Source organism: Polyodon spathula, chromosome 36, assembly GCF_017654505.1.
Source record: "Polyodon spathula isolate WHYD16114869_AA chromosome 36, ASM1765450v1, whole genome shotgun sequence".
NCBI classification, from domain to species: domain Eukaryota; kingdom Metazoa; phylum Chordata; class Actinopteri; order Acipenseriformes; family Polyodontidae; genus Polyodon; species Polyodon spathula.
Genome location: NC_054569.1, coordinates 949,128 through 964,121, shown reverse-complemented (window position 1 = coordinate 964,121; position 14,994 = coordinate 949,128). Strand labels below are relative to the sequence as shown.

The 14,994-nt window shown below is 42.7% G+C and overlaps 1 long non-coding RNA gene across 1 annotated transcript; it reads left to right on the top strand.

Annotated features, from left to right (window-relative positions):
- The first annotated feature begins 335 nt into the window (after positions 1-335).
- Positions 336-12,190, top strand: LOC121303975. Its single transcript, XR_005947894.1, has 3 exons — positions 336-439; positions 8,146-8,334; positions 11,981-12,190. It is a non-coding gene; the product is annotated as an uncharacterized LOC121303975 (long non-coding RNA).
- The last annotated feature ends 2,804 nt before the right edge of the window (positions 12,191-14,994 follow it).

The following is a 14,994-nucleotide window of genomic DNA, read 5'->3' as shown; positions in this document are numbered from 1 at the left end:
CTAACATCTATAACCATTCATAACTATAGATATTACCTCATCTTTTAAAATTAAAATAGTAATTTTCTCCTGACAGTACGTTGCAAAAAAAGTAATTATTTAGGAATGCAGTGAATTGATATTAGTTATTTAATCTGTCGTTCTTATTCAGTTCTCATTTTCTTTGTTTTTTATTATCAGTGTTTATTGATATCATTATTATAATTATGTATTGTTACTTTGTAATTTTGCACAACTTCTTGCTGCTGCATACTTCTATTTGTTTTTGCTGACATGTAAAGTGCTTTGAGATACTGTGGTGTGAAAGGAGCTATTGAAATACTGCACAGTTTGGCACAGTTTAAGATCCTTGCCCGCTAGCCTTTCTGAGGAGCGACTGCAGAGCAGGGTGCTGCCAGCTTCCACCAGCCTCCCTCTCCCCTCCACAGCAGAGTAATTGGTGAGATGAATTCATGCAGGGAGGAATTGTGATTTTTAAGGACCTAATCTAAATGAAATATAGGGCCGTAAAATAAATATGTTTTTAGAACCGTGGGCAACAAATAAGCAATTATATATTTTTTGCAAACAAGCCCCAGATTTGCTTATGAAAGGCGGACCGTGTAATCAGGTTTACGATAGCTGGGCTAATTGAATGAGGCTTTACTGTTGGTGTTGTTTATAGAGTGGGTATTGCAGCAGGGGCTGTGTGCAATGCTGTACAGCTCTGTGTGTCTGGCTGTGCTGGGGTTCTGTTGGTGTTTATAGAGTGGGTATTGCAGCAGGGGCTGTGTGCAATGCTGTACAGCTCTGTGTGTCTGGCTGTGCTGGGGTTCTGTTGGTGTTGTTTATAGAGTGGGTATTGCAGCAGGGGCTGTGTGCAATGCTGTACAGCTCTGTGTGTCTGGCTGTGCAGGGGTTCTGTTGGTGTTTATAGAGTGGGTATTGCAGCAGGGGCTGTGTGCAATGCTGTACAGCTCTGTGTGTCTGGCTGTGCAGGGGTTCTGTTGGTGTTTATAGAGTGGGTATTGCAGCAGGGGCTGTGTGCAATGCTGTACAGCTCTGTGTGTCTGGCTGTGCAGGGGTTCTGTTGGTGTTTATAGAGTGGGTATTGCAGCAGGGGCTGTGTGCAACAGCTCTGTGTGTCTGTGTGCTGGGGTTCTGTTGGTGTTTATAGAGTGGGTATTGCAGCAGGGGCTGTGTGCAATGCTGTACAGTCTGGTGTCTGGCTGTGCTGGGGTTCTGTTGGTGTTTATAGAGTGGGTATTGCAGCAGGGGCTGTGTGCAATGCTGTACAGCTCTGTGTGTCTGGCTGTGCTGGGGTTCTGTTGGTGTTTATAGAGTGGGTACTGCAGCAGGGGCTGTGTGCAATGCTGTACAGCTCTGTGTGTCTGGCTGTGCAGGGGTTCTGTTGGTGTTTATAGAGTGGGTACTGCAGCAGGGGCTGTGTGCAATGCTGTACAGCTCTGTGTGTCTGGCTGTGCTGGGGTTCTGTTGGTGTTTATAGAGTGGGTATTGCAGCAGGGGCTGTGTGCAATGCTGTACAGCTCTGTGTGTCTGGCTGTGCTGGGGTTCTGTTGGTGTTTATAGAGTGGGTATTGCAGCAGGGGCTGTGTGCAATGCTGTACAGCTCTGTGTGTCTGGCTGTGCTGGGGTTCTGTTGGTGTTGTTTATAGAGTGGGTATTGCAGCAGGGGCTGTGTGCAATGCTGTACAGCTCTGTGTGTCTGGCTGTGCTGGGGTTCTGTTGGTGTTGTTTATAGAGTGGGTATTGCAGCAGGGGCTGTGTGCAATGCTGTACAGCTCTGTGTGTCTGGCTGTGCAGGGGTTCTGTTGGTGTTGTTTATAGAGTGGGTATTGCAGCAGGGGCTGTGTGCAATGCTGTACAGCTCTATGTGTCTGGCTGTGCAGGGGTTCTGTTGGTGTTTATAGAGTGGGTATTGCAGCAGGGGCTGTGTGCAATGCTGTACAGCTCTGTGTGTCTGGCTGTGCTGGGGCATGCAAGCACCTCAGTCTGCAAGACAATGTCATGGCAGGTAGCAGAGTTCTATTTGTTCAGTCCATCCTCAGTAGTGTTAAAAAACATTTCTTCCATTCCTTTTAGAGAAGTGTTTCCAAGCGTTTTCAGTGGCCATTTGGTTTTCCATCGTGCTTTTGAACTGGAACCGAAGATCAAGTGGAGTCTGTCTGAAGAGCATTACTGTAGCATGTGACTCGCAAGACATACCAGAGGCGAGGTGAAGCCTGACCCCCCTTCCCTCTCGGATAGACAAAATCAGACAAATCAGAAATAATTCTCAGGGTAATGCCCCCATTCACATCATACATGAAATACTGCAACAAGCCCACAATAAATGCTTTTGAGTTCTCTGTGGAATCTCCCTCCTCCCTGCAAATATATTACTTTTACAAAAATCTCACATCCCTAAAAACAGCATCACTCTGAAAGACAATCTCATCTGACATTCAATCTGGGATCAGAAGCATGTACACTTCGATATGGAACCGACCCATTAAAGTCAATGTGATCTTAGTCATTGTTCTTCGTTCAGCTGGTACCTTTGGGTTAATTGGGATGGTCGATCATATCCCGGATACTCTTGAACAGACTACTCCATGCCACAGGGGGCGCTGTAGCTGAATGCTGATCGGCCAACCCAGGACCTTCTCCCCGACCTTGATAAATAAGTGCAAGACTAGGTCATAAACTGCACTTGGGTATATTTACCTGTAGCAACAAACCTAGGTAACCTGGCAACAAACCCATGACAGTTTTACACACATAAAGCACCCAGTGAAATTGTCTTCTACAATTAAGTGAAATCCAGTTTAAAGAAGCCAGTATCTGGCAGTGATGGGTTTGAGGGTATTTTAAATATTAGGAAAATGTAGATGCTTCTCAATCTCAATTTAATCCAATCACAGGGATGGAACCAGTACAGAGCCCCCTAGCACTGATATGCAGGGCCCTGAATGAGCTTTGCTTCTGAGAGAACACAAACAGGTTCTACAGGGTTCTGTTCCAACGGACCTCAATGGGAACGGAGTGTTCTGTTCCACAGATCTCAACCAGAATAGAATGAACCTCAATGTGAAAGGAATGCTCTCTTGGAATTGACCTCTAAGGGAATAGAATGCTCCCTTGCTACGGCTCTCCATTGGAAAGGAATGGATCTAGGAACAGAACGTTCCATTACGACGGATCACGATGTGAATAGAATATTGACATAAACCTGATAAACAACCTAGTGGCATAGTTTATCTGATGGAATATTTTTTCTGCATGTCCCCAACTAAAAGCAAATTTCCTCCTTTTTCTGTAGCTCGTTCCCCTGGGCCGTGTTGATATGACAGGCTGGAAAGATTGAATAACCAGCTGCTGTGATGGCGCTGCCAGAGAGCCCGACCACCTCTCTTTAATCAGCATTGCCACTGACGCGCCGACAGGACCGGCATCCAGGGGCTGTTAATGTCTGTTTTTACAGTCCGGGACTCTGTCACTGATGAACGTGTTGATTCCTGAGGGGGACGGCAGCGGCACAGCAGATGCCTGTGTCATCCCCATTTTCTATGCATTAAATCCAGCAGCGGGAGCATCACCATTGATGCCGTTTATTTTACAGCAGTCAGCAGATAGCTGGAGTATCAAATCCAAGGTGCAGCGGCGCTGTATCTAGTGTGGTTCTGCAATTTCAAATAATACTAACTGGGTGTGCGGATATATCTGTGAGCACAATATTCACTAAACAAATACACTGGCCATCAACACTAAACAAATGCACTGGCCATCAACACATGTTCTCTCAGAAGCAAAGCTCATTCAGGGCCCTGCATATCAGTGCTAGGGGGCTCTGTACTGGTTCCATCCCTGTGATTGGATTAAATTGAGATTGAGAAGCATCTACATTTTCCTAATATTTAAAATACCCTCAAACCCATCACTGATTCTGGTATAGTAAGCAAACTTGTTAAATTTGCAGACGACACAAAAGTAGGAGGAGTGGCAAACACTGTTGCAGCAGCAAAGGTCATTCAAAATGATCTAGACAAGATTCAGAACTGGGCAGACACATGGCAAATGACATTTAATAGAGAAAAGTGTAAGGTACTGCACGCAGGAAATAAAAATGTACATTATAAATATCATATGGGAGATATTGAAATTGGAGAAGGAATCTATGAAAAAGACCTAGGAGTTTTTGTTGACTCAGAAATGTCTTCATCTAGACAATGTGGGGAAGCTATAAAAAAGGCTAACAAGATGCTCGGATACATTGTGAAAAGTGTTGAATTTAAATCAAGGGAAGTAATGTTAAAACTGTACAATGCACTAGTAAGACCTCATCTTGAATATTGTGTTCAGTTCTGGTCACCTCGCTATAAAAAAGATATTGCTGCTCTAGAAAAAGTGCAAAGAAGAGCGACCAGAATTATTCCGGGCTTAAAAGGCATGTCATATGCAGACAGGCTAAAAGATTTGAATCTGTTCAGTCTTGAACAAAGAAGACTACGTGGCGACCTAATTCAAGCATTCAAAATTCTAAAAGGTATTGACAGTGTCGACCCAAGGGACTTTTTCAGCCTGAAAAAAGAAACAAGGACCAGGGGTCACAAATGGAGTTTAGAAAAAGGGGCATTCAGAACAGAAAATAGGAGACACTTTTTTACACAGAGAATTGTGAGGGTCTGGAATCAACTCCCCAGTAATGTTGTTGAAGCTGACACCCTGGGATCCTTCAAGAAGCTGCTTGATGAGATTTTGGGATCAATAAGCTACTAACAACCAAACGAGCAAGATGGGCCGAATGGCCTCCTCTCGTTTGTAAACTTTCTTATGTTCTTATGTTCTTATGCTCAAGTGTTAGAAATTCTGGGCTGGGTGTTTGTGGCAGTCTGTTTGGATCCACAGCCTGGTTGACTTCTTGCAGCCTGGAGGTCTGTAGCTGTTCAGATGTGTAGAAAGAAAAGTCATTTTATCCAAAATCTCCATAAATAATTTTCATATATATATATATATATATATATATATATATATATATATATATATATATATATATATATATATATATATATATAGCATTAATAGTATAGTAATGCGTTATCGAAAAAATTAATCTTATACAATATAATATATAGCATTAAGCCTGCAATAGCTTTTTTTAATACGATGTTATAATTTATATAGCCTAATTTGCATTATTCTTTTTTCTTCATATGTTACAATATCTGTAGCTTTTGATAACTATAGAAATTGCATCATCTTTTAAAATTAAAATTGTAAATGTTTGCATAATAATTGCGCCTGACTGTATCGCGTTGCTTTGTTTGTTCTGCGTTTTGCTTCCATGCAAAAATGAAGCTTCCTGAAGCGCTGCTGGGTTGTTCAGGCTGATTGTTTAAAGCCGTGGATGAAATCATACCGCCGTGTAGAAACAAACCGAGCCGTATTCACGTGTTATTAGCTAGTTAACTGTAATTATAAAAACAGATCTCTCTGTACTAAAGATACACAGTATGGACCAAGGCAGCACACACTATCAACAGGGCTGAGTGAACTTTAAAATGAAAAATAAAATCTGTGCCCAGTTTTTGGCAAGCCAGTGATCTCAGTGATGGCGATGGCTTTTGTAAATCGCACATATTGAATGGTTTAACGTTTTTGCGTTTAATTGCCTGTGATGTGTCAGATCTGGTTTATGACTGGCACAAACCCAAGCTGATATTAATTAAGCATTTGATGCAAGCTTCTCGAGTCTCATAAAATATTTTGCATATATATATATATATATATATATATATATATATATATATATATATATATATATATATATATATTTTTTTTTTTTTTTAATTTGTAGAGCAAAGAGAAACAGACCGAAAAGTCTCCAAGAGTGCTTTCCACATCTCTGGCGCCATCTGCTGGAGAGAGCAGCTACACTAATTCTACTTTTAAGTGTGTACATTGTGAGGCAGATTGGTGAAAACCGTGCAAAAGTATTTGTGTTACAAAAGTAACAACCTATACACCTATTAACTTATTAACACTCTACTATTAGTTTGGGTCTGTTAACTGCGTCATATGCTCTGTACGTGGGCTGACATCTGTACACAGGTCTCATTTCTTAACTACATTTTCTAGTAAATGTAGTTTCATCTCTCATTTGCAAAACAATGCTGACTTCACACTGCAGTGAAGTCCTAGTGAAGCCCTCCTGTTATACTTAACCCATATTAAATATGTCAGGGTCATTTCTTTTTTTCTATGTTTCCTAAACAACAGGCCAGCACAGAGCTCTCTCCACCACCCTTCTCGTTGTTGTGGGAATGCTGACGTGCCAATCCTGTCTGTTGGTATCCCCTTCTCTCCCCGTTTCTCGGGCACGCTGGTCTGCACTCAGCTAGCTTTGCAGCGCAGTGTCAGGTCCTGATTAATTAGGAAGGTATCGGGGTCTGTTATGAGGGACGTCAGGGTAATTTATAACCAGCCACACTTGTAATTGAGTGTGGCAGGGAGCAGGACCTGCTTGAAGAATAATGCACTTCAGAAATGTTTACCAGGCATCTTCAAGCAGAGATTCAAGGGCAGCTTCTGAGCCGCGATGTAGCCTTGGAGCTGTCGAGTACTGCGGGATCGAGCAGCTAGCTCTGCTTCTGTCAGATTTACAGCTGGAGCTCAGTGATGAGTCTGGATGAGATGTCCTCCTGCACACTGACATTGCAAATGTAGTCCAAAACTGATTTTGTATCAATTATTCACATTGTTTTTGACTAGAGAGAGAGAGAGAGAGAGAGAGAGAGAGAGAGAGAGAGAGAGAGTGGCTGAAGCAAGTGGTTCTTGGTAAACTGTTCCACACAGTATTATCCTGTGGTTGTGAAAGACTTCTTCAGTACCATCAATTTGAATGCTTTACAGCTGTGTTATGAGGGGCAGGTAACATGCAACCTTCCTCAGTCTGAAGCCAAGCAGGTGGGCGGGATACTGCAGTCTGAGTTGACGGGATGTCTGTGGACGTGTGAAGCAAGGCTCCCCAAGGAACAAGCTCCATCTGCTCCCTCAATGCAGCCCTGCCTGTCTCCACGATGATTCATATTGTACAGCAGGAGATAGAATCATTCCTCGTCCTGATTAACTAAAGGGAATGTTTCCAAGCGGCTTTGAAACAATTCATATGAAACATTACCACTGGAGCTCTCCCCAGATCTCCTCTCTTCCTCTCCTCCTCTCCCTCTCTCTTGCTCCCTCACTCTCAAGTTCTCTGTTTTTCAAAGGTCAGGTTTTAGCAGACTCTAATCAAGCTATTGGCGGTACTGTATGACAGCTCCCTCCAAATCACATGGGAAACCATGCAGAAAACAGACAGGAGATTCACACCACGAGTAAAGAGAACCGGGGTCCACTTTACCCCCACACACAGCAGGAATTGTATTTTTGCATTTTTTGATCGTATTTATCAGTGTTTAGAAAAAATTGATTTATAGAGGTGAAGGGCAGTGTCTTGCATCTGTCAGTGTTTGCCTCAGTCTCTGTTTGCATCAGTCTGTGTTTGCATCAGTTTGTGTTTGCATCTGTCAGTGTTTGCATCAGTCTGTTTGCATCAGTCTGTGTTTGCATCAGTCTGTGTTTGCATCAGTCTGTGTTTGCATCAGTCTGTGTTTGCATCAGTCTGTGTTTGCATCAGTCTGTGTTTGCATCAGTCTGTGTTTGCATCAGTCTGTGTTTGCATCAGTCTCTGTTTGCATCAGTCTGTGTTTGCATCAGTCTGTGTTTGCATCAGTCTGTGTTTGCATCAGTCTGTGTTTGCATCAGTCTGTGTTTGCATCAGTCTGTGTTTGCATCAGTCTGTGTTTGCATCAGTCTGTGTTTGCATCAGTCTGTGTTTGCATCAGTCTGTGTTTGCATCAGTCTGTGTTTGCATCAGTCTGTGTTTGCATCAGTCTGTGTTTGGATCTGTCAGTGTTTGCATCAGTCTGTGTTTGCATCTGTCAGTGTTTGTATCAGTCTGTGTTTGCATCAGTCTGTTTGCATCAGTCTGTGTTTCAATCTGTCAGTGTTTGCATCAGTCTGTGTTTGCATCAGTCTGTGTTTGCATCAATCTGTGTTTGCATCAGTCTGTGTTTGCATCTGTCTGTGTTTGCATTCTTACTGACCCTTTCTTTACACTTTTAGGTAAGACCTGTTGCAATGGTTCCTTTTGATTGCCTGGCGTTGAAGGAACTGCCTGAGGCCAAGGAAGACACAGACCTGCGTGGCTGCATGGAGAGCGTTTATCGTCTTTAGCACGATTCCCAGCGCAACACAAGTGACACGTTACAGACAGGTTACCTGGAGAGCATACGACTCCCTGCATAGATACAGGTGAGGTTAAACAAGGCACTGATTGTCCCCATGAAGTCTGCACCCAGCAGGTCTGGTAAAAGCAGTAAACCACACTGCTAGCTACTAGCAAAAGAAGACCCCCTCCTTCCATTGCTTGTAGGATCACATCCCCAATGAGCCAAAAAACTTCAAACTGCTTTACTCTGTCACTCACCGAGCAAAGGTCAGGGGAAATGTGTCATTATAATTTAGCATAATTGTGGGAGTCTAGAGTAGAGCCATATCTCTTACATACAAATACTGCCCCTTTGTGGCCGTACACCAGAAAAGGAGATATTTCTCAATGTGGACTGTGCTGTTGTGACAATCAGATCCACAGCACCGAGTTCTCTATACTGTACTGTATTGAATGTGCTGGCTCTCAGATCCACAGCACTGAGTTCTCTATACTGTACTGTATTGAATGTGCTGCTCTCAGATCCACAGCACTGAGTTCTCTATACTGTACTGTATTGAATGTGCTGCTCTCAGATCCACAGTACTGAGTCCTCTATATTGTACTGTATTGAATGTGCTGCTCTCAGATCCACAGCACTGAGTCCGCTATACTGCACTGTATTGAATGTGCTGCTCTCAGATCCACAGCACTGAGTTCTCTATACTGTACTGTATTGAATGTGCTGCTCTCAGATCCACAGCACTGAGTTCTCTATACTGTACTGTATTGAATGTGCTGCTCTCAGATCCACAGCACTGAGTTCTCTATACTGTACTGTATTGAATGTGCTGCTCTCAGATCCACAGCACTGAGTTCTCTATACTGTACTGTATTGAATGTGCTGCTCTCAGATCCACAGCACTGAGTTCTCTATACTGTACTGTATTGATGTGCTGGCTCTCAGATCCACAGCACTGAGTATTGAATGTGCTCTGAGTTCTCTATACTGTACTGTATTGATGTGCTGCTCTCAGATCCACAGCACTGAGTTCTCTATACTGTGCTGTATTGATGTGCTGGCTCTCAGATCCACAGCACTGAGTTCTCTATACTGTACTGTATTGAATGTGCTGCTCTCAGATCCACAGCACTGAGTTCTCTATACTGTACTGTATTGATGTGCTGGGTCTCAGATCCCCAACCATGAATTTTAAGTTTCAGAATACCCCATTGCTAAGCTATTTTACCATGACAGCTGTCCATGATGATGCATGTTTTCTCGCACTTGACTCCCTCAACCCGGTGGGAGAGTGATAAGTAATCAGCGAGTTTATGAGGTAGTAAAAGGAACAGAGAACTTTACACAGCAAGGAACTAATAGAGAGGGAGCTGCAGGGAGCCCAGAGCTTGCAATCAAGTTTGAAGAAAATCCTGCAGTAATGTGGAACAGTGGGATGTCGAATCTCTTTTAAATGACTTCTCCTGCCTTATCGCCTGCTGGTTGTTCCTGATGTGAAACGGGTTGGTCTTGCCGGTCGTTCCTTCAGCCACCTGGCTCCTGTGCTATGGGGGTGACCTCCCCGCTGACATCAGGAGCTGCCAGTCAGTTGATTGGTTTATAAAAGGTCTTCAGACTTAGCTGTTCTGTCTCTCATTGGTTAAGGCCCTTGAGAAGCTTTTGTAGCCAAATGTTGTTGTTGTTTATGTCCTGATTTTATGATTGGTTTGTTTATTTCTCTGTGAGATATTGTGTTTTTTTTTGCAGGTGTGCACATGATATATGGTTGTTGTTGATGTCGGATGTGCCAGTGCTGATATCAGGGCAAGTCTGTTCTGAAGGAAACTTAGTGCTGCGTTTCTTTCAGTATTTTTATTATTAACTCAAGCATGATTCAATAACTGAAATCTGTGAACCAGAGGCATAAGGGGCGTGGGGGCGGTTTTCAAAGCTTTGCTCTATGAAATGCAATCAATAATCATAGAATGATTCATTAAAATATCAAACATTTTGAATGACTAAAATGTATGAAATGTCAGTGTTTTAAATTGAACAGGCAATGAAACTGTGACTGTACCTAAAAGAGTTGCTTACTGTGTTCTGCTTGTCAGGGAAGAGCGCTCTCCTCCCAACACGGCAGGTAAAGAGGAATGGATATATTAATACATTGTGACCTTTTTATAAACTAAAACCATGCCTTTGCATTACCAGCCCTGTCTAGTCATTGCAGGGAGAGTCTTACAAAATGAGAAACAAACAGCACAAGAGTGCTGAATTATACATGACTAGGAAACGATAGGAAATGATCAGGTCTTTATAACCAGGCCAGAGGTTCACCACACACCTGATCTTCTGGAGAAGCTTACCAGCACTGCCTGCCCTTTTCCCCTCAACACTGTGTAACAGGGCAGAGGCTGGGCGTGAACCAGCCATCCTGCACACCGCAAGCGAGCTTCTAAACCACTGTGTAAAAGAACAAGAGCTGAATTCACGGTTTTAGAGCTTTTAACCATGTCTCATCTCACGACAGCCTGTAACTACAGTGTCTCACACAACACTGGCTGGTACACTAGCGGAGATAGCTGCGTGTGGAGCTGTGGCTCAGCGCAGAGCTCAGACAGGATGCCAGGTTACATTTCTTACATGACGGGAGGGGAAAGGGGAGCGTAACTGTGCAGAACATCACTGTCACGGCTGCCTGGTTCACAGGGCGAAATGAGACTTGCTGATAATAAAACCCAAGCCTGCATCCTGTGTGCAGACCAGCTGTGCTGCTGACGGCGCTGCTTGGATTTGGAGAAGCAGGGGAACGCAGAAGCCCACCCTCGAGTCCTGTTTGTTTTGCAGCCAGGCTTGCACCCGCGCAGTCAAGGATACCGAGCAGCTGAAAGCTTGCCCTTAGGCAGTGCTGCACTGGCAGCCGTGAACTTTAATCTGGTTTATAATACAGCTGCTAAGAAGCCAACAAGCAGGGGTCCTGTTCATACGTTCCTCTTGAAGCTTTCCGTTGCTGTGTCTTGCCCGCGGTTGGCAAGCACAGCCTATGCCCTCGGAGGGTACACTGCATATCTAATGAAATGAATACAAGCTGCCCGTATTGATAATTTCCTGTATCATTTAAGAACACACCTAGCAGCTCTCCCTACAGTTTACGCTCCACTGCTTTTTCCATTTAAGCTAACAAGACGGGCGAAAGCAAATACCATTCAAAACAGAGCTAATAAGATACACCGATGATTGGGTTGTTATCATAGCCTGGAAACTGAACTGTCAGGAAATGACTATACAAGATACCTGGGGTGCAGGGTACAGCATGGCTTTGGGACATGAATAGAAAATCAGGCTTAAATCCTGAATATTAATATAATATGATTCGTATAATTAAAGATCATATTTACAATGGAATCAAAAGCCTACAAGTACCTCCAGTGTTTGTTTTCTAACACACTTTCCCTTGACAATATGTTCACATAACAAAACCCCGGAAAGTTAGCTAATCAGGATGGAACTTTATTGTTACTGTTTGAATGTGAGTTTTCAGTTGATCAACTGCTTTTCTTCTTAATTTTATATTTTCAGCAAAAACTATATATATATATATAATACCATTTTAGCTAATTATTATAATATTATCAGTTTATCAATTACTTGTATTCTTAATTAGATAGATAGATAGCAAGCACTTAGTAAAGTTCAGGATTATGTTTTATTAACTCTCCTGCTCACCTACAATGCCCTTCATCACATAGGTTTCGAGTACCTCCTCACCCTGCTGACTTGCTGTGTCCCTGTCCGCAAGCTGAGGTCCTCCGACTCTGGCCTGCTTGTTATCCCCAAGCAAAAGTGCACCACACTTGGAACCCTCGTTTAGCTCCACGGCTCCGACTCTTCGGAACTCTCTCCCAGCTTTGGTGCGTGATGCTCCCACCATCAGTCACTTTAAATCAACTCTCAAGACCCACCTGTTCTCTTTTGCTTTCCATGCTCTTTAAGCCTGATATCTGCTATTAGCTGCTGCTACTATTTCACATATTAGGTTACTATCATGTATTATGCACTTTCCACTGTATTTAATATATTATGCGTTGTTTTTTTACTGTCTATCATGTATTATGCATTTCTCTGTATTTAAAGTATTATGGATTTTCTTGTTACTGCATCTTGTAAAGCACTTTGTGATGGTGCGCCACTATGAAAGGCGCTATACTAAATAAAGATTGATTGATTGATTGATTGATAATACATTGTTTTAGCTGCAGTCAGACCTTGTCACGTTATTTTTTTTTTAAATTTGTATAATGTGAATTAAATTATATTAAATAATAAAGCAAATAACCCGACATATCACAAAGACACAATGATGTTGAGTAGCAGTGATAAGGCTTCTCACGCTAACAGGAAAGGGCAACAAGCTTTATCACTTCTTTAAGAGTGACATTTTTGAGAGTGGGTGATAATTAAGAGTTATTTTCAGAAGATGATGATGATCCATCTCTTATTCATGTGTCAGTGCAATAAATCACCATTCTGTTGCAGCAGTGTGCCTTGGCATGCTGGGAACATCGATCTTCATGCCAAGGGGAAATCAGTGAGTTGAGGAACATGCCATCTGGAGACTTCAGAAATAGGGAGATCTTTCTTTCTTTCTTTCTTTCTTTCTTTCTTTCTTTCTTTCTTTCTTTCTTTCTTTCTTTCTTTCTTTCTTCGAAACCGAAAGCCATGTATTATTTCTGCAATGTCTACAAAGAGAAAGCCCTCCCGCTGTCTCCCTCTGCTCTCCCTGCATTCTTACAGAGCAGGTGTGTGTCTCAAATATCAACCATATCCCTTTTGTTTCTTTTAATTGTATAGTATTCCGGAGTGCGTAGCAAAACTCATTTAAAATAAAAATGTAATTTGTATTCTGTCGCATGTGTCTTCTCTTCTGTAATGCATTGTGAATGTAGCCATTGTTTTGACCTCACCTCTCTATACCTGTAGAGGGTTCCTCTTTCTTTTACTCTGAGGACACAGCTGGAAATGAAGTAGAGATATATTTAAGACAGAGGGTACAGTAAGAGACACTTCTTTATAGAGAGAGTGGCGGGGTATGGAATGGGGTCGTTTTTTTTTTCCATTTCTGAATTTAAAAGAAAAGATTGGCTTTCACTGAGAAAGCCTGCAATTAGTTGTATTGGGGGCTGCCGTGGCTTTTCAGAGTGACTCAGGAGATCAAAGGTATACTGCACTGAAATGTTTTAAAAAGGAACAGCATAGCTGTCAGAGAGTCGAAGAAGCATTCAATGGAGGATATTATTTATTAACAAAACGCTGTGCCAACTTTCCTGTAAGCTAGCAGCTGCAGCCCAAACAAACGAGTCCTGCACAGCGACGCTCTGACTTCACTGTGCTGCTGTAATCAATTTCATTTCCCAGTGTAACTTTTATTAATTATTGTTGTTTGAACGGGCATAAAAAAAAAAAAGCCTTTTCACATTTTCTGTGTACTGAGTGTCTGAGTGTATGGAGCTAAATTGTGATTAATTTTTACCATCTGGCACTCTATTTACCAAATGTGAATTTAATGAATATGAATTATTCCAAATGCTGTTGTGTGGCTAATTACATTTCAGGTGCTTTTAAACAGAGAGTAATGTCAGGAGGTGTTGAACACAGCCAGGCAGGCAAGTATTACAGAGAATGTGTTCAGGAAGTTTATTCCACACATCATGTTATATGTTTCAGAGGGAATGTCTTCAATATCTGAGTAGTGGTTAGTTTTTGGTTCGCGTATAAACAGCCTAAGTCAGTCCAGTACTCTTTCTTCCAAGATAACATTTACTGTATATAAAATACTTACTATGCAAATACATAACTTTGCAAATCACAATAGAGGGACAGAGAGTGAGGCAGGAGGAATGGAAAAGAGATTTGAATACAGAGAGAGAGACAGAGGGAGGAAGAAAGGAAGGGGACAATCAAAGAGTGAAAGAGAGGCACGTGAAAAGGAAAAATGAAAGAGGGGGAGAGAGGAAGAGAGAAGGGTGCAAGAGAGAAAACAAAAGAGAAACCATGTCAGAGAGAGACAGAGAGAGAAAGAGAGACAGTGAGAGAAAGAGACAGAGAGAGACAGAGAAAGAGAGAGAGAGAGAGAGAGAGAGAGAGAGAGAGGAGAGAGAGAGAGAGAGAGAGAAGGAAAGAGGTAAGCAAAGACTTATAGGGGAAAGGGGAAGGAGGCAGGAAGTAATTGAATGAGAGTCAGTGTAAAGACCTGCTAACACCATTTCTGAGCTGGTAAACTAACCCTGGCCTCTAATCACTTGCTTGGGGTGGCTGGATCAAGGTGTTCTGCAGCTCTCCCTGCACGCGTGAGTGTCAGGTTAGACGCCACTCTGATAAATCGAGGCACAGTTTACTGCAGCCGTTCTCTCTGATGAAGGGTCAAAGAGTTAAGGAACAATCAAAAGTGTGATAGGCGCTGAAGCACTGGAGGAGAGGGGATGTCAAAGTGCTTTAATGTTCAGCTTGTGGGATTGAGAAGACGCCATCAGCCACACGTTTTCAACCGTGCGTGAAGCTGCAGGAACACGCGAGTCATTTCACTGACAGAGTGCAACACAAGGCAATGCTAACCAGCGGCATTCATGTGCAAGCGTCTCGTGGGTCTCCACAAACAGCAGGGCTCAGACTGTGCACCTGAGACTGCGCGTCGCTTCAGTGGTGCACTGTCTGAAACAACCAGGACTTTTAACATCTGAGAAGGACCCCCAACGCCACACCTTTC